Here is a 21,170-nt window from a genome sequence, read left to right on the forward strand (position 1 = left end):
TTACACCAATGACCCCTGGGTTCTCAGGCCTTTGGCCTTGGACTGAGAGTTACACCATCACCTGCTGGCTCTGATGCCTTTGGACTTGTACTGCGCTGTCCTACCAGAATTCCCAGGTCTCCAGCGTGCAGACAGCCTGTCCTGGGACTTCTCAGCCTCAGTAATCATTTGAGCCAATTCCCCTAATAAATCCTCTCTCATCTTTCTATCTATATCTACATCCATATCTAATCTATGTCTATATCCATCTCCTATTTGTTCTCTCTCTGGAGAATCCTGACTAATACAGAGAGTAACAAAGCATTTTTCTCATGTTTTATCTTTCATCTCAGAATCTAATTAATCACTTCCTTAATTACTTGAATGAGTCACTGGAGGTTTGGGGTCATGATTCCTGCTCTATTTATATCACCTTATTTTTGATGAGATGACCCTGCCTCTGAATACTGAGTCTAAACTACCAATAAAAAGATGAGAGACGGCCAGGTGTGGTGGCTCACGCCTGTAATCCCAACACTTTGGGAGGCCAAGGCAGGTGGATCACTTGAGGTCAGGAGTTCAAAATTAGGTTGGCCAACATAGTGAAACCTCATCTCTACTAAAAATACAAAAATTAGCCGGGCATGGTGGCGGGCACCTGTAATCCCAGCTACCTGGGAGGCTAAGGCAGAAGAACCACTTGAACCCAGGATGTGAAGGTTGCAGTGAGCTGAGATTTTTGCACCACTGCACTCGAGCCTGGGCGACAGAGCGAGGCTTCATCTCAAAAAAAAAAAAAAAAAGATGAGAGACCTGTTCCAGGCCCTGTAGTTTTCACATTCTCTCTGGATTCATTATTCTTAAAACACTGTCTATTATCCACCCCTAGTCAATCAAAACTAAATAAAAATCAAAAAGATAAGAAGGAACAGGCTTCTCTTGTAATTGGAAGAGAGCTGTGAGCAAGATGAATGATCTGTGGGGACCTCCACTACAAATTACAGCAGAAGGCTTGCAATTACTTAGAGAAAGAAACTGCATGTTTATAATGTTTGAGTAGAAAGAAGCATCTCAGTACTCTTCACACTCAGTATTCAGCACAGCAATATTGCAGTGCTGGGCCAGTGGGGCAAAGGCCAGCCTTTCTGGAATTGTAACACTCTAAAGTGTCTCAGTACACTGTGAGACATGACCAGGTTCACCAGTCTGGGATCCCCAGGACCCCCAAGCAGAACAGACCTGGCAGCAAGTCTCAGGGGCAGAGCTCCAGGCTGCACTTGCCAAGAAGCAGCTTCTGGGCTGCAAAGTCTATGAGCTGAGCAGAGAGAAGGTACAGAAGGAGAAGCTCTGGGTAGAGAGGTGTGATGCTGAACGAGGCCCACTGCCTGCCCCTTCTTTTAGCCTTCCATGCCCCTCTCCACTTCTAAGATTTCCCTGAGGCTTCTCCCTCCTACTTATCTCCACAACAAAAACCATATTCCAGACTTAGCGACTGAGTAACAATAATGGGATCTATATTACTATGATCATGACTCTTCTTCTTGCTGGTTAACTGCTTAAGCAAACATGCTTTACGAGAAGGAAATCTAAGACTCTTCTCTTGAGTCTTTCTCCCCTCTTCCCTCAAATTGCCCAAGCACCCTGGAGGTTTGGTCCAAACAAAGTTGACCAAAGTGGGAGGAGAAGTGGTGTCTTTGGGGCCATTTATGGCCTCTCATCACCACCACATAGTGTTGCTGATGAATACTGGCCCTGAGCCACGAGACCCACACTTGCCTGCCCTGAGCACAGCCTTGCTGGTCCACGTTCCTGCAGGGGGCTATGAAATAGCACAACAGGGCACCAAGTTATGCTCTCTTAGTTCACGTGTCTACATGTAGTCACAGAAACATAACCACTGAGCCCAGGGGCAGGTTCCAAAAGATCATTAACACCTCCCAAGTGCTATTCTGTACACAAGGCAACCCTTTCCATGACTGCTGAAGCCCTTGTCTTCAGCCTGGGCCATCAGTGTGTGTTTTAAAATATAGTGTATTAGTTAAAAATTCGAAGTAGAGTAAGGTCAACAGATCACAAGATGATGACTATTGAAAAGAGAATTTGTTACTCAAGGTTCCCAGGAGGAGAGGCCACCTGGGGAAGTACCAGAGGTGGTCAGAGGCAGAGGGGGCAGGGGACTGTGGGTAAAAGACTTTATTGTGATTTCTGCAGGAAGGAACAGGTAAGGCAGGGCACACAGGCTTATGCTTGGCTGGTTTGAATAATTTCAGAGGGCTGTGGGCTGTAGAGGCTGACCCTAGTTGTCTGGGGTGACTAGGGCAGGTGGAGAGTGTCCCAGAGTATGAGAACCCATGAGAAAAAAATGTGGCTAGGGGTATGAGCTCTGGTTTGGTTGATTTGCATTTGAAAAGCATGCTCATGGGAAAATGATTGACACTCTCTAGAAATCAGCAAACCCTGGGACGGCAGTCTCCCCAAGGTCAGCAAGGCCCCAGATGTCAAAGCACCAGCACACAGACCATAAAATGCATGGTTACCATGTCATGTTGACGTTTTCTTTACTTAAGGTTGTTTTACACCTGGGGCCTTATTTTCTCTTCCTGTCACAGGACACAGCTCAGGACTTCCCTGTCCACTAGCTCCCTGACATTGAGACTCAAAACTCAGGGCTTGGCCAGGGGCAGTGGCTCATGCCTGTAATCCCAGCATTTTGGGAGTCCAAGCCTGATGGATCACAAGGTCAAGAGATCAAGACCATCCTGTCCAACATGGTGAAACCTCATCTCCACTAAAAATACAAAAATTAGCTGGGCGTGGTGGCGCACGCCTGTAGTCCTAGCTACTCGAGGGGCTGAGGCAGGAGAATCACTTGAACCTGAGAAGTGGAGGTTGCAGTGAGCTGAGATTGCGCCACTGCACTCCAGCCTGGTGACAGAGCAAGACTCTGTCTCAAAAAAATAAATAAATAAACAGGGCTTGAGTCTATTCCATTTTGCAAAGGTCTTGGATTCCTTGATCTCTTAAAGGATCATCTCTCGTACTAAAAGGTCAGCTAAATTTTGCTAATGTACTGGAGAAATTAAATCTCCTATATACACCTTCACTGCAGTCCAAATAAAAAAAATATAATTTTTTATCTTTTGAGCACCTATCAAGCACTGCCCCAGCACATTCATTTCTCTTTATAGTATTGGGCCAGACACAGATCTGAACTGCTCCTTTCACATAGCTATGCCAGACCAGCATTTAAAAAATAAACTCTGCTAAATACCAAGGGAAAATATTTAGTTAATTTTACTTCTACTTTAAAAAGCATCATTTTATGGTACATGGTCTAATTTTATCTATCTTTACAAAAACCATGAGATATGTAATATCATTATCCAAACTTTACAGAAAACAAAACAAAACTGAGCTTAGAGAGGTAAAGTTACTGACAAAAGGCCACCTAGCAGTTGGCTAGTATAACAATCAGTGCAAAGACTGAAGTTTTTATCCAACCCAGCCTTCTTTTCACTAATCCACTGCTCAGATAACACAAACAGGGCAAAAACCATTGTTTGCAGGGAACATATTTCTGATATACTCTTGTTTACCTCAAAGGATTAAAAAGGCATAATAATTAGAACAACTCATTGAAGCATTGTCCACAATGGTGAAGATTTGGAATCAATCTAAGTGTCCATCAATGGATAAAATGTATAAAGAAAATATGGTATACACAAACAGTGTAATATTATTCAGCCTTTTAGAAGAAGAAATCCTGTCATTTATGACAACATGGATGAACCTGAAGGACAGAATGTTAAGTGAAATAAGCCTGGCACAGAAAGACAGATACTGCATGATCTCACTTATATAGAGAATCTAAAAAAGTAGAACTCATAGAAGCAGAGAGGAGAATGGTGATTGCCAGGGGCTAGCATGGGGTGCAGGGGAGAGGTGTGATTAGAGAGATATTGGTCAAAGGGTTCAGAGTTTTAGTTATGCAGGTTAAATACATTTTGGACATCTAATGTACAGCATGGTGACTGTAGTTAGTTAACAATACTGTATTGTATACTCAAAATTTGCTAAAAGAGTAGATCTTAAGTGTCCTCACCCCTACAAACACACATAAAAAAATAGCGACTATGTGAGGGGTGAATATGTTAATTAGCTTGCTTGTGGTGATCATTTCACAATGTATGCATGTATCCAAACCTCATGTTGTACACCGTAGATATATGCAACTTCATTTATCTATTATACCTCAATAAATCTGGAAACTTAGTTAATTCACTAATTAATTTATTTTGAAATTAGTTGGAAGAATTTTGAAGCCAGAGAGATCTGGGTTCCGATCCAAGCTCTGCCACTTGCTCATTACGTGACTTTGAGTTGCTTTCTCTGAGCCTCATTTTCCTTACCTATAGAACGAAGATGATAATGTTGATGTCTTCCTACTAGCGCTGCTGGGAAGATACATCTCAAAAGGCTCTGGCACAAAGTGGACATTCCACAATAATGTAATATTATTATTATATACAGAGAGTGGATATAACTTCACAGAAGTTCATTTCATTCATTCAACAAATATTTATTGAACATCAACTATGTGTGAGGAACAAAGAAAGAATTTCTAAATTAAAGATACACAGGTTAGAAGGTGGAGACTGACAAACAAATAAATGCAATAAAGTGTTCTTGGTTGCAGGCCAGAGTGGTGGCTACACAGGAGAGCCCATTTGTCCCTGAGGGTGTCAGGAAACGTTCCACAGAGCAGGTATGCGGCTTCCAACAGGAGGGCAGGAGGGCAGGAGGGCAGGAATTAGGTTATAACATGTCTCCCTTAATTTAATGTCGCATTGTTTAAAAGATAAAGTTGATAACTAAAGTGAATTTTTAGATGACAAAACTAGATTGAAAGCAGACAAATTCACCAGGTGTACACAAAACCACCTAAGGGCCACGTGAGTTATCGCTGCTTCAACTCGGGGTAGGAAACACACATTTTCAACCAATTTATTTTTTTACCTTGCTCCAAAGACAACATTAAAACTCTTGAAAAACTGGTAAGACTAGAGATGGCAAAAAAAAAAAAAAAAAAAAAAAACACGAGAACGTTGCCAAAGGCTCATTAAAAAATATCTGAAAACAAGACAATGCCAAAAGGAAGAAAACTACTCAGTAAGAATCTCACCAAAGTTAGCAACAAGCTCCTGGAAGATTCCAAAATGTAGACAAAAGTTATTACAAGCATAAATTATTTGACAAAAACAGCCTCCACAATCCATAAGAGTTATCAAAGAATGAAAAAATGACTGAAAATGTTTACTTTTACCAATTAATTATTTTGGCCTGTTTTTTGTTTGTTTTTACTAAATTATTCTTTCTGTCCATTGTATGCTGAGGGGAATCAGAAGAAATAGAATTTGGGCAGAGATACAAAGAGTCAGAGGGGAAGGAGGATGATGAGAAGAGGAAAAGAAGCAGAGGAAAAGAAGAAAGAAGTAGATGAGTGTTTACAATGTTAAAAGTGAAGCAAAACTTAGAAGACATTCCATACAAACCCACATACGCACATAGACTAACTTATTTTGTGATAGAAGCCAGGTCTCTCATTTCTGTACTTTCCTCTCGGAGTGGTGGGTGGTCTGCAGATACACTTTTCTTTCCATTTTCACCCAACATTTAAGTGGAGACAACTGTCCCATCTCTGCTATTAGAGACAATCCACTTCTCACATGAGGTTATCTAGGCACGCACTGCTCTAACACAACTGAGGGCCCGAGGCAGTCAGGGCAGTGCGTGCAAACTCACCAGCATGTCAGCCCACAAAATTGAACACCCAGAGAAGCTCAGGGCTGACCCCAAAAGAGCCAAAAAGACTTCCTCCCCAAAATGCCTTCTTGCCCCACTCCGCCACCTGCTTTTTTTTTTAGACAGATTCTCATTGTGTTGCCCAGGCTGGGATACAGTAGAGTGATTATAGCTCACTGCAGCCTTGAACTCCAGAGCTCAAGGGATCCTCCTGACTCAGCCTTTCATATACCTGGGAGTACAGGTGAACCTTACCACACACAGCAAGTTTTTAAAATTTTTTGTAGAGATGGTGTCTCACTATGTTGCTCAGGCTGGTCTCAAACTCCTGGCCTCCAGCAATCTTCCCATCTCCCAAGTGCTGGAATTACAGGCTTGAGCCACTGCACCCTGCCCTGCTCCATTTATATATGGCAACTCCCACTGTTAAAAATACGCTAACAAAGAACAAGCAAAATGTGACAAGATCACATTTTCACTTCCTTGCATTTCACAAATCGACTACAACCAGCTAAGTGGGACCTCAGAAAAAAATGTGGGCATCACTGTCTGTCCTGCAGCAAGGGCCAACCTTAGCCCATTCATTTGTCCAATAAGTGTGTGTTGAGCACCTACTACATGCCAAGCACTGGGGCAAGAGCAGTAAAGACTATGACCCTTTGAACAAAAGAGACTGGGTCCATGGGGAAGGCAGGTGACAGCTGACCTTCTGGGAAGGTGCTGCTGAGAGCCAGCCCAAGGGAGATTCCAGCACACAGATGGGCTCTACCCTAGATGGGGTTGAGGAGAGTCTTTTTAAAGGAGGGGTGTCAGGAAGCAGGGGCAAACTGCAGTTTGTTCCCCAAGACTGGAGCCAAAAGCCTGTTATGAGGTCGTTGCAGTGACGCAGCTGGGACACAGACCATCAGAGCCCCAGCTGCAGCAATGGCTCTGGGAAGAGATTTAAAACACATTATGGGCAGGGAGAAGTAGCAGAGCTCGTGGCAGCCCTGAGGCCACAATATTTAGGGTATCAAAGACTTAACCAACTCAGAATTTAGTGACAATTACCGATTTGCTGCTTGATTTGAGCCAGGCACATCTGCATGTTTGGGGCCTCTGCTGAGACAGGCTTGTGTCTGCACGTGGTTTCTCTTCCTCAAGGAAGCCAGCCTGGAGATCATCTCAGTGGAGATTATTGACAGATAACAATTTTCCCTACCTTGTTCAGGAGGCAACAGATTGCAAGAGGGGAGAGGGAAGCTGCAGTGCCTCTCGAGGCCCCAGCTCAAGACACACACAACATTCCTGTGCTGTATTCTGTCAGTCTCAGTGGTCACAGGGCCAGCCCAGATGGAGAGGTGGACCAAGAGTTTCCATCTGTACATAGGAGGAATGGCAAAGAATTTATGATCATTTTAAATTATCAATCAGGATTCGGTAAGGATCTGCAGGTCCTGAGCCACCCACTCTATGTCTGACTTTCCCTCAAAGATACTTGGCTTCCTCCGTGTTTCCACCACTCAGGTGCGCTGTGACCAGGTGGCCTGTATCATCAATGCCTGCCCCAGTTCAGAACTCCCCCAGGCCTCAAAATGCCAGATTGCCAGTGAGCCAGTGACTCCAGACTCCTCCTAAGGCTGGTTGAATAGGAGAGCAAAACCTTTGCATTCTGTCTGGCCACCAATCCAAGCCCTAACCTGCTTTATTGCTTGGTAGCCTCTTGATTCACTCCCTCTGTTACCCAAAAAAAACCGGGGTTCATTTGCCTGGCAAGTAACAAATGCCTCCTTAAGAGAATGCAGGGTTTTTTAAAATCAATTCTTTGTTTGTTTGAAAGGAGGTCTCATTCTGTCACCCGGGTTAGAGTGCAGTGGTACCAACTAGTTCACTGAAGCCTTGACCTCCTAGGCTCAAGTGATTCTCTCACCTTGGCCTCCAAAAGTGCTGGGATAACAGGTGTGAGCCACTGCACCTGGCCCCATAGGATAATTATTACTTGGTACAAGTAAGGAGTATAAACCAAAAAGCATCTGAGACAGGTCTCAATCAATTTGGAAGTTTATTTTGCCAAGGTTAAGGACACACCCATGACACAGCCTCGGGAGGTTCTCAGAACATGTACCCAAGGTGGTCTGGCTGCAGCTTGGTTTTAGGGAGACATAAGATGTCCATCAAGACCTGGTTTGGTCAGGAAAGGTGGAACAACTCTAAGCAGAGGCTTTCAGGTCATGGGTGGACTCAAAGATTTTCTGATGGACAATTGGTTGAAAGAATGTGTCAAAAGACCTGGAATCAACAGAAGGGAGTGTCTGGGTTAAGATAAGGGGTTGTGGAGACCAAATTTCTTATTTTGCAGATGAAGCTTCCAGGTAGCAGGCTTCAGAAAGAATAGATTGTAAATGCTCATTATCAGACTTAAAGAGGTGCCAGACTCTTAATTTGCTTCTGGATCAGGAAAAAGACCTGGAAAGGGAAGGGGATTCTTTACAGAATATAGATTTTTCCCCACAAAAGACAGCTTTGCAGGGGCATTGCAAAGTATATAAAAAAATATATTTTGGGGTAAAATGCTTTGATTTCTTTCAGGGACTGCTATTTGTCATGTTGGTTTCTAATTGCTACAGAGTCTCCTTTTTCAAGTCTCTGTTTTCATGTTAATGCTGGTCCGTTGTACCTAAATTCCAAAGAGAGGAGAGTATAAGAGAGGAGAGTATAATGAGGCAAGTCCAATCACCCATCCCCATCACAGCCTCAACTAGTGTTGCAGATTAACTTTGGAATACCCTTGGCCAAGAGGGGTCCATCCAGTTGGTTGTGGGGGCTTAGAATTTTATTTTTGGTTCACAGGAGGATGCTGGGGTATGCTCCAAAGCAGTGTCTCCCGGAAGGAAAGTGACAGGAGGGTCTTATGGGGAGATGGAGGGGGGGAGGGTGTGTCATTGCATGTGGAGGAGGTTTCCCAGTGGCACAGCCACAGTGAGTCATTGCACCAGCACATAGGTTGCATGTTATGATAATGAAGCTATAGCTCCTCCCTGGAGTGGAGACTTTAGCACGGTAATGAGGAAACTTCACTTAGGTCTGTCTGTAAATTGCTGGAATCTGTCAGGAGCTGGTTTTCACCAAGTAGGTGACTGCATTCCACACCGGACTTAGGAAGAAACAGACTGCAGGTCAGGAAGCTGTAAAACAGGCTGATTGCTCAAACTGATTAAATTTCTATAATTGCTGGAGATCCTCCCTGTCTGCTTATACCTCCTCTACTTTTGATGATGGAAAAAACAAATTCTGCCAAAATATATTTAAAGAGGTTTATTCTGAGCCAGTGTGAGTGACAGAGGCCTGGACTACACAATCTCAAGAAGTTCTGAGAAAGTATCCCCAAAGTGGTCAGGTTATGGCCTAGTTTTATACATTACAGGGAGATGGGAATTTCAGGTAAAACCATAAATCAGTATGTGGAAGACATACTTTGGTTTGGTCAAAAAAGGCAGGACACCTAAGCAAAAATTTGCAAGGCATAGATGGGTTTTAGGAAATCTTTAGTTGACAGTTGGTTGAAAGAGTTAAGCTATTGTTTAAAGGCTTGAAATTAGGAGAAAGGAATGCCTGAGTTAAGGTAAGGAGGTTGTGGGGGCCAAGGTTCTTATTATGTAGGTGAAGCCTCATAGGTGGTGGCCCTCAGAGAGAATGGATGGTACATGTTTCTTTTCAGACTTTTAAAGGTGTCAGACTCTCAATCTCTCCTAGATCTGGGAAAGACATAGAAAAGGGAAAGATGGCTGCATTAATGGAGATTATTGACAGATAATAATTTTCCCTACCTCAGTCTGCTGGCCTTGCAGCATTCATTTCAAAATATGTCAAAGAAATATATTTGAGGGTAAAATATTTTGATTTACCTTATGATCTGCAGTCATGTGATGCTATACCAAAATCAGCTCGGAAAGTAAGCCATGTTATATAGGATTAATAAAATCCCATCTAAAGAGATGTTGTGATTTATAGGGCATGACTCCCCAGGACCCTTAAATAGTAATTTGGGCAAGAGAAAAAATAAAAGATCAGAGTTTAGTCCTCACTTTAAATCAGTCTCATTTTCCCACATTCCTCCTCAACCCATTCCCCTCGTCTGCTAGGACCACCCCAGCTCCATCCCCTGACCTTCAGCCTCCCGCTGCACCTGACTTTTCTCTGTGGACTCCTCTCTTAGTCTCAGACTTCATCGTAATGTTCCTAGTGTGGATACTTGCAATGCTCTTTAACATAACAATGAGGACACCTTGAAGATAAAGGTACTTGTTGACTTGATACAGATACTAGAAAGAGAGCCCATTTTAAAAACTCCCCAAATAATGAGTCATTTTGTAGCTCTTGTAGCTACAATCTTGTAGCTTAAAATCCTTTAAGATTTAAGCTACAATCTTGTAGCTTAAAATCCTTTAAGATTTTATCCTTTGGTTGTTGCTATTTTTTTTTCAATGTATGCAACGCTTTCTTCTGTGAGGATGAAATTTAAAGGCACATAAGATTTTGAAAATTTTATACACTCTGAAGACAAAAAAATCTAAATATGAGTTCAAAGCTAAGATAGTTGAAATTGGAGTCAAGAAAAAAGAGAATTTTCCCTTGCATTTATTTGGCATCATAGAAAATAAGCCATTTCACTCAAGTGAATTTTGCAGTCAGTGAAATCATAACACTTTAAGTACTTATTTAAATCATTTCTAGTCAGTTAAGGAAAAAATATATTTCCTTTTTTTTCTTAACTGATGTCCTTGAGCCATAGGAAAAATGTATTTTAAATTCAGCCTTTGAATATTTAGGTGAGGTATAGTAATGTTAATTTAATATTTATCCTCCCTGCGTCAGGATCCCAAGTGTGATGGCTGGTAGCCCCCAGACTGTGACAGAGGGATTGATATGGGTTGGCTGTGTCCCCACCCAAATCTTATCTTGAATTGTAGCTCTCATAATCCCCATGTGTCATGAGAGGGACCTGGTGGGAGGTAATTGAATAATGGGGGTGAATCTTTCCTATGCTGTTCTTATGATAGTGAATAAGTCTCATGAGATCTGATGGTTTTATAAAGGGCTGTTTCCCTGCACACACTCTTTTGCCTGATGCCATGTAAGATGTGACTTTGCTCCTCCAATGCCTTCCACCATACTGTGAGGCCTCCCCAGCCATGTGGAACTGTGAGTCCACTAAACTTATTTCCTTTATAAACTACCCAGTCTCAGGTATGTCTTTATTAGCAACATGAGAACAGACTAATACTGGGATAATCTGGGGCCAGTAAGGAGCAGCATGCTCTGCAGAAAACAGCACCAGGCTACCATCTCAGTTCATGTGCCTAATTGCATAGTTTTAACTTATCTTTTTGTCTATTTTTTTGAAGCCATAATAGCAAGAATTGATTATCATTTTCTCTTTTAATCAAATACTATTTGTGCCAACAAATTTGTCAATTAAATGTGTATGTTGGATAAATGGGCAATTAGGGACTCATTTTAATGAGTCCCTAACAGTCTCTCCTGCTGAATAAGTGCATGGGCTTTTTTTGTTTTTCTTGATGGTGATTATTTTATCACTCAGATTTCTCCCTTACTTCCTCTCTTTATTTATTTATTTTTTTAAATTTTGGGCTTCACAGAGCATTGCCTAAAGACTGAGATGTGCCTACAATGCTTGTACTTTATCTTGATCTCAGAGAAAGGATAGATGTACATCTTCCTGTTCTTGGTGCCCTTCTATCCTGTCTCTGAGATTAAGGTAAATTGCAAATATTGTTATCAGTAGTGAATCTCTATGTGCCTGCAGCAACCTCAATTCTTGCCTCCTCAGAAGAAATAATTCAGCTAAGGGGAATAAGGCAGAAAAAGAGACAGAGGCAAGTTTCAGAGCAGGAATGGAAGTTTATTAAAAAGCCTGACCAACATAGTGAAACCCTGTCTCTACTAAAAATACAAAAATTAGCCGGGCATGGTGGTGCATGCCTGTAGTCCCAGCTACTCAGGAGACTGAGGCAGGAGAATCGCTTGAACCTGGGAGGTGAAGGTTGCAGTGGGCCAAGATCATGCCACTGCACTCCAGCCTGGGCCAACAGAGTGAGACTTCGTCTTAAAAAAAACAAAAAAAAAAACAAAAAACAGAGGGGAGAACAAAAGAAAGGAAAATACACGTGGAAGAGGCTCAAGCAGGCGTCTTGGAGGTCAAGTGTTCCATTTGACCTTGAACTTAGGATTTTATATGCTGGCCCACTTCCAGCATCTTGTGCCCCTTTCTCTTGGTTCTTCCCTTAGGGTGAGCCACTCACATGCACGGTTTCCTGTTTGCACTTGGAAGGTGAGCATGCTCAGTGTGTTCACTGGAGTTGTGTGCATGTTACGTGAGGCTTTCTTGCCTTTTCCAGTGGAATGCCCCGGGAAGGTCAAGCTCTGCCATGTTGCCTCTTAATGGGCATGCTCGAGCCCACTCGCCCAGTTCCTGAGATCTTATTGGAAGTTGTCGAGTACCAATTTCAGGTGTTTTTATCTATTGGGAAACTGCCTTTCCCTGGCACCAGCTGCCACTAATTATCATTTTAGAGAGGCAAGTGTGACAAACTGCTGGACCATCACCTGATGGTCACCTGACATTCCTGGTGGGTGGGAGGAGCCGTCTCCTGCCCCACTCATGCCTGACTAGCTACCTACTGTAACAGTATAAGCAACTCCTCTTTGTACCTGGCACTCCTGAGGAAGCAGAAGAGGACAGGTAGTATATAGATCTCATTCCCAGATGGAGAAACTAAGGCATCAACACGTGAAGGGATGTACCATTGACATGATTATTAGCCAGCAACATCAGGAATAGCATTCAGCCCAATATTTGAAAGAAGGTTATAAAAACAATTCTCTTTCTTCCACCAATAGCTATTTCCCCTTGAGGCCAGTAACCTGGTTATGTATTCCTTTTGGACTCCATAATAAGCAGGACCTACTTCACCAGTTCGACTCAGTATACGTCTTATCTCCATGGGGCACTCCTCAGTGGGCAATCTGGTCTCACAAGTGAGTTCTTGGCCATCCCCAACAGGAGATGGATTCTCAAGGGAGCTCAGCGGGATGCCATCAAATCTTCGTCTGATCAATTTCCATTGTTCTGATTTTACCCACTTCAACAGCCTTCACATCCTGAGCGAGCTGGCAGCTTTGTGAAGTGGCAGTATCATAGCCAGTAAGGTTTATCCAAGGCACAATTATTGCTCACTGAGCAGGCTTGCCTCGTAAGTCCCTCAATAGTCAGAAAATCCACTGGTCATACCAATGTGAGTCTTCTGTTTCCTTAATAATTTCTCAAATGAATAAATAAGTTGGCATTCAGCCTTTTACTATCAGTTCTGTGAGCTTATTTAATATAAGTCTGCCTCTAAGAGACAGGGGCAAAATTAAATTTCCAAGCTTGTAGGCTGAGGCTGGGCCTGGGAAAGTTGCCAAGGATGGTGGGCCACCATGTGAGGCCTCTGGGGAAACATCAGGCAATCTCTCCTCTCTGGTGACAATGGACAGGTGCCAAAGGGCAGTTTAAATTTGTTCAGATACCTAAGTTCCCTATTTATACTTACATGCTTTTTCTTTCACAGTGCAAATTTCCAAAAGGCAGCAATTATCCCTGATGGATCTTGTAAGTCTTGCACAATGCTGAGTGCAAAATGTGGGGTTAAATTCTAACTAATGGGCAATTGGTTTTCACTAGAGATCACATTTTGTCTTTCTAGCTGTACTGGTCCAAGAAATAAAATGTTCACATGGCCTCGTAAATACAAATAACCTCAAATAGCTGCAGTAATTTGTATATCGGTGTGGGGCTGAGGTCCACAAATCCCACCAGCCTTTATGGAGTAGTTTTGGTGTGCACAGATGACCGTTGGGCTCTTTGAAATGGCATAAAATAGAAAAGGGGTAGAGATGAGATATTGATGAGCTACTTTTGGGAGTTGACCTCATAAGGCAGCACTCACTGCCCAGTTCTGTAGAATTCAGACAGAAGTATCACACAGACAAGTGTAATACCTGAAGAAAAGCCCATGGCTTATTTTTTTTTTCCTCTCTTAGTTTGGGAAACTCCAACTACGTGTGTATTTATTTTTTATTTTATTTTATTTTTTAAACAGCTTTTGCAAAATATGTGTGTATTTTTCAGGAGTTAAACAACATATGATTATTGTGAATACATTAAATAATAGGGAATCTTTCAAACGTGGTTGCTGCTCTCAACAGTCTCTTAGGAATAGCCTTCCTTGTCAGGACACAGACTTATTTATTCTTTTTCTCAGCTGCAGGGTATCTCGTGGGAATGAGGGCGTCCTTGGTTACAATGCACAGGGGAATCTCCTGTCCAAATTCTGTTGTGTGACAGAATTAGAGGCCCACATGCCCACATAGTTCTGCATGGCTTTGGCTGGAGGTTATAAGTTTAATGTGGCCCTTTTCAGTAGCAGTCCTGCCTGCTCAGGAGCGTGGCTGCTGTGTCACTGATACAAGAGTGGGGCAGGGAAGTGATGGGTAGAGAAAGGTGGGTCCCTGGCTAGGTCTCCACCCCCATGGACCTCAGTGAGGACAGGCACTCCTGCTTTCATGCCAAAATGTTGCATTTTCCAAGACCACCCTGGCCTACCACACCCCCATCCTGGGCCTAAAAAAACCCAAGTCCCAGTGGGCAGACACATAGGCTTCCAAATGTTGAGAGGAGCACATCAGCGGAAGAAGACATAAGTGGCTGGATGGTGAGAGGAGGTTTAGGGAGCACGCCAGCGGAAGAACACACTGACAGACATCGGCATGCTGGCAGGCCATCCATCAATGGGATGAGGTGGAGTTTGGCTGGAGCAGCTGGAGAAGAGCCAGGGCCACTGAGCAGCCCAACTCCAGGGGAAACCATCTCCCTTCTGGCTCCCCTATAGGTGGAGAGCTACTTCCACTCAATAAAACTTTTCACTCATTCTCCAAGCCCACATGTGATCTGATTCTTCTGGTACACCAAGGCAAGAACCCGGGATACAGAAAGCCCTCTGTCCTTGCAACAAGGTACAGGGTCTAATTGAGCTGATTAACACAAGCTCCCTATAGACAGCAAACTGAAAAAACACCCTGCAACACATGCCCACTGGGGCCTCAGGAGCTGTAAACATTCACCCCTAGACACTGCTGTGGGGTCAGAGCCCCACAGCCTGCCCATCTCTATGCCCCCCTAGAGGTTTGAGCAGTGGGGCACTGAAGAGCTAAGCCACTCCCCCATCGCAGGCCCTATGAGGGGGACAGTGGAATCTTTCCCGTTTCATTACCATCATCTGTCCCTTCCTACAGTGGTGACTTCACGTGGCATAATGATAAAGATGAGGGACTCACACATGAAACAGACCCTGCCCTCAGTGACTATTGACTTTGTGGTTTGGACCTCTTATTTTTCCTTTTAGCCTCTCATTTTTCTATACTTGCTGTACTTTTGTGACCAGTGGCAAATCCATGTGAGTCTGCAGCAAACTTGATCCTTGCCTCCTCAGAGGAGGGAATTCGGCTAAGGGACAAAAATAGGTTTAAGACAGAGGGAGACACCAAGGCAAGTTTTGGAGCAGGAGTGAGAGTTTATTAAAAAGTTTTAGAGCAGGAGTAAAAGGAAGCAAAGTACATTTGGAAGAGGGCCAAGCAGGCAACTTGAGATCCAAGGGCCCCATTCAGCCCTTGGCTTGGGGTTTGGTACCTTGGCATGGTTTCATGGTTTTCTTTTCTACACCTGTCATTCTTCCCTTCAGGTGTGCTGTCACTCAACTGCCACATGCACAGTGTCAGTCAGCACTCGGGATGGTGACTGCATGCGTACTGCATTTACTGAGGTTGTATGTACGCTTTCTAGGGGCGATTTTCCTTTACTAGTGGAAGGCCCCCAGAGGAAGGTCATACATCCACCATTTTGCCTCTTAGCGTGCATGGATGGGCCTGCTCACCCAACTCTTGAGATATTATCAAGAAGTTGTTGATCACCATCTTGAGGTGTTTTCTATCTATTGGAAGATTGTCTTTCCCTGGAGCTGGCTGTGACCAATTATCATTTCCGACAGATAGTTTAACAACCAGCTGACCATCTCTTGATGGTTGCCTGACATTCCTGGGGGGGGCCTCTCCTGTCTTGCAAATGTCTGCGTAACTACCTAATCTAACACTTTCATTTATAAACTATCCCTTTGTTATAATTTTCTACCAAGTTCAATATTAGTAGCTGAAATCTTCTTAGAATTATATTATTTTCCATTTCCACCTGTTTTTGTTTTTGATTTTGATTTTGGCCCCTATTTCCTGCAGACTGTGTATTTGAACTCTCTCTGAGGCCAAAGGACTGACGGCAGAGAGTTCTGTTCTTGCCTCTGTTGCCCTAGAGGGAGGGAAATGGGCTGGTCCAGCTACTGTCTAAAACTAATTTTGAAATCTTCCAACAGTTGAGAATCTAATCAATCAAAACACAATGGGAAACAAAAGTTTTATCCTTATCCATTTTCAGCAAATGCATTTTTTTAAAAAACATTCAGTTTCCAGAGCTTCAGACAGAAATCCGTGTAGTTTGGGCAAGCACAATGATAAGCGATTTTCAGATGTTAATTGTAATTATGTTTCCTTTTCACTGAAGCCTTCACAAGCAAATTCTGTGAGATCAAACGAAATTTTCAGTAGACTTTTCCAGACTCTTTTTTTTTCCATGTTGAAAGATGCAATATTTTTCAGCTGTGTTACAGCTCCAGTGAAATAATTAGCTCCAACTGACAAGGTTAATGGAGAACTCAGCATCTGTGTATTTAATTCTAAGAAAATTTCAGCTGCTAATCCTGAGCTCCATAGGAAATTATAACAAAGACATATCGTTTCTAAGTGAAAGTACAGAATATTTTTTCTTCTTCTACTTATTATTTAGGTTCCAGGGGTACATGTGCAGATTTGTTACATGGGTAAATTGTGTGTCACTGAGGTTTAGTGTATGAATGATCCCATCCCCCAGGTAGTGAGCATAGTACCCAACAGTTTTTCATTGCTTACAGGCCTCCCACCCTCTTCTCTCAAGCAGTCCCCAGTGATATTTTTGCCATCTTTATTTCCATGTCTATTCAATGTTTAGCTCCCAGTTATAAGTGAGAACATGCAGTACATTTGGTTTTCTGTTGCTGCGTTGATTTGCTTAGGATAATGGCCTCCAGCTGGATCCATGTTACTATAGAGGACATGATTTTACTCCTTTTTGTGGCTGCATAGTATTCCATGGTGTATATGCACCACATTTTCTTTATCCAGTCCACCACTGATGGGCTTCTGGTTGATTCCATGTCTTTGCTATTGTAAATAGTGCTGTAATAAACATATGAGTGGTTGTGTCTTTTTGGGAGAGCAATTTATTTTCCTTTGAATATATATCCAGTAATGGCATTACCAGGTTGAATGGCAGGTCTGAATTCTTTGAGAAATCTCCACACTGCTTTCCACAGTGGCTGAACTAATGTATATTCCCACCGTCAGTGTATAAGTGTTCCCACCGTCAGTGTATAAGTGTTCCCACTGTCCGTGTATAAGTGTTCCCACCATCAGTGTATAAGTGTTCCCACCGTCCGTGTATAAGTGTTCCCACCGTCCGTGTATAAGTGTTCCCACCATCAGTGTATAAGTGTTCCCACCGTCAGTGTATAAGTGTTCCCACCGTCCGTGTATAAGTGTTCCCACCATCAGTGTATAAGTGTTCCCACTGTCCGTGTATAAGTGTTCCCACCATCAGTGTATAAGTATTCTCACTGTCCGTGTATAAGTGTTCCCACCGTCAGTGTATAAGTGTTCCCACCGTCGTGTATAAGTTTCCCACTGTCCGTGTATAAGTGTTCCCACCATCAGTGTATAAGTATTCCCACTGTCCGTGTATAAGTGTTCCCACCATCAGTGTATAAGTTTCCACTGTCGTGTATAAGTGTTCCCCACCGTCCGTGTATAAGTGTTCCCACCGTCCGTGTATAAGTGTTCCCACCTGTTTTTTCACTGTGTATAAGTGTTCCCACCGTCAGTGTATAAGTGTTCCCACCGTCCGTGTATAAGTGTTCCCACCATCAGTGTATAAGTGTTCCCACCGTCCGTGTATAAGTGTTCCCACCGTCAGTGTATAAGTGTTCCCCATCGTGTATAAGTGTTCCCACCATCAGTGTATAAGTGTTCCACCATCCGTGTATAAGTGTTCCCCGTCATGTATAAGTGTTCCCACCATCGTGTTAAGTGTTCCACCTCAGTGTATAAGTGTTCCCACCGTCCGTGTATAAGTGTTCCCACCGTCCGTGTATAAGTTTCTCACTGTCCGTGTATAAGTGTTCCCACCGTCAGTGTATAAGTGTTCCCACCGTCCGTGTATAAGTGTTCCCACCGTCAGTGTATAAGTGTTCCCACCATCGTGTATAAGTGTTCCCACCGTCCGTGTATAAGTGTTCCCACCGTCCGTGTATAAGTGTTCCCACCGTCAGTGTATAAGTGTTCCCACCGTCAGTGTATAAGTGTTCCCACCATCGTGTATAAGTGTTCCCACCGTCCGTGTATAAGTGTTCCACCATCCGTGTATAAGTGTTCCCACCGTCCGTGTATAAGTGTTCCCACCATCAGTGTATAAGTGTTCCCACCATCAGTGTATAAGTGTTCCCACCGTCAGTGTATAAGTGTTCCCACTGTCCGTGTATAAGTGTTCCCACCGTCAGTGTATAAGTGTTCTCACTGTCCGTGTATAAGTGTTCCCACCGTCAGTGTATAAGTGTTCCCACCATCTGTGTATAAGTGTTCCCACCGTCCGTGTATAAGTGTTCCCACTGTCCGTGTATAAGTGTTCCCACCATCAGTGTATAAGTATTCTCACTGTCCGTGTATAAGTGTTCCCACCGTCCGTGTACATGTGTTCCCACCGTCAGTGTATAAGTGTTCCCACCGTCCGTGTATAAGTGTTCCCACCGTCCGTGTATAAGTGTTCCCACCGTCCGTGTATAAGTATTCCACGTCGTGTATAAGTGTTCCCACCGTCCGTGTATAAGTGTTCCCACCGTCCGTGTATAAGTGTTCCCACCGTCAGTGTATAAGTGTTCCCACCATCCGTGTATAAGTGTTCCCACCATCAGTGTATAAGTGTTCCCACCGTCCGTGTATAAGTGTTCCCACCGTCAGTGTATAAGTGTTCCCACCTCCGTGTATAAGTGTTCCCACCATCAGTGTATAAGTGTTCCCACCATCCGTGTATAAGTGTTCCACCGTCAGTGTATAAGTGTTCCCACTCGTGTATAAGTGTTCCCACCATCAGTGTATAAGTGTTCCCACCGTCCGTGTATAAGTGTTCCCACCGTCAGTGTATAAGTGTTCCACTCCGTGTATAAGTGTTCCCACCTCAGTGTATAAGTGTTCCCACCTCCGTGTATAAGTGTTCCCACCTCAGTGTATAGTTTCCACTGTGTATAAGTGTTCCCACTCGTGTATAAGTTTCCACGTCCGTGTATAAGTGTTCCCACCGTCGTGTATAAGTGTTCCCACCGTCCGTGTATAAGTGTTCCCACCGTCGTGTATAAGTGTTCCACCTCGTGTATAAGTGTTCCCACCGTCCGTGTATAAGTGTTCCCACCATCCGTGTATAAGTGTTCCACCATCAGTGTATAAGTGTTCCCACCGTCAGTGTATAAGTTTCCATTTTTTTTTTAAGTTTCCACCTCGTGTATAAGTGTTCCCACTCGTCCGTGTATAAGTGTTCCCACCATCAGTGTATAAGTGTTCCCACCGTCCGTGTATAAGTGTTCCCACCGTCCGTGTATAAGTGTTCCACTCGTGTATAAGTGTTCCCACCATCGTGTATAAGTGTTCCTCCCACCGTCCGTGTATAAGTGTTCCCACCGTCCGTGTATAAGTGTTCCCCTGTTATAAGTTTCCACGTCCGTGTATAAGTGTTCCCACCGTCAGTGTATAAGTGTTCCCACCGTCCGTGTATAAGTGTTCCCACCGTCCGTGTATAAGTGTTCCCACCGTCAGTGTATAAGTGTTCCCACCGTCCGTGTATAAGTTTCACTGTGTATGTTTCCCACCGTCCGTGTATAAGTGTTCCCACCGTCCGTGTATAAGTGTTCCCACCTGTCCGTGTATAAGTGTTCCCACCGTCAGTGTATAAGTGTTCCCACCATCCGTGTATAAGTGTTCCCACCGTCCGTGTATAAGTGTTCCCACCGTCCGTGTATAAGTGTTCCCACCGTCAGTGTATAAGTGTTCCCACCGTCCGTGTATAAGTGTTCCCCCACCTCGTGTATAAGTGTTCCCACCGTCCGTGTAAGTGTTCCCACCGTCAGTGTATAAGTGTTCCACTCGTTATGTTTCCCACTCGTTTTTTCCGTGTATAAGTGTTCCCACCGTCCGTGTAAGTGTTCCCACCGTCGTGTATAAGTTCCATGTTTGTTCCACTGATAAGTGTTCCACCTCAGTGTATAAGTGTTCCCACCGTCCGTGTAAGTGTTCCCACCTCCGTGTATAAGTGTTCCCACCGTCCGTGTATAAGTGTTCCACCATCAGTGTATAAGTGTTCCCACCATCAGTGTATAAGTGTTCCCACCGTCCGTGTATAAGTGTTCCCACCATCCGTGTATAAGTGTTCCCACCGTCCGTGTATAAGTGTTCCCACCGTCCGTGTATAAGTGTTCCCACCTCGTGTATAGTGTTCCCACCGTCAGTGTATAAGTGTTCCCACCGTCCGTGTATAAGTGTTCCCCATCCGTGTATAAGTGTTCCCACCATCCGTGTATAAGTGTTCCCACCATCAGTGTATAAGTGTTCCCACCGTCCGTGTACATGTGTTCCCACCATCCGTGTATAAGTGTTCCCACCGTCCGTGTATAAGTATTCTCACTGTCCGTGTATAAGTGTTCCCACCGTCAGTGTATAAGTGTTCCCACCGTCAGTGTATAAGTGTTCCCACCATCCGTGTATAAGTGTTCCCACCGTCCGTGTATAAGTGTTCCCACCGTCAGTGTATAAGTGTTCCCTTTTCTCTGCAAGCTCACCAGCATCTGTTGTTGTTTGAGTTTTTAATAGTAGCCACAGAACTTTTCAAAAGTGTGATTAAGGGCAGATGTAGTGGCTCACGCCTGTAATCCCAGTACTCTGAGAGGCCGAGGCTAGCAGATTGCTTGAGTCCATCCAGGAGTTCAAGACTAACCTGGGTAACATAGCAAAACCCTGTCTCCACTAAAAATACAAAAAATGAGCCAGGCATGGTGGCACGTGACTGTAGTCCCAGCTACTCAGGAGGCTGAGGTGGGAGAATCACCTGAGCCCAGGGCATTGATGCTGCACTGAGCCAAGATGGCACCACTAGACTCCAGCCTGGGTGA

Source organism: Nomascus leucogenys, chromosome 5 (genome assembly GCF_006542625.1).
Source record: "Nomascus leucogenys isolate Asia chromosome 5, Asia_NLE_v1, whole genome shotgun sequence".
In the NCBI taxonomy this organism is placed as follows: domain Eukaryota; kingdom Metazoa; phylum Chordata; class Mammalia; order Primates; family Hylobatidae; genus Nomascus; species Nomascus leucogenys.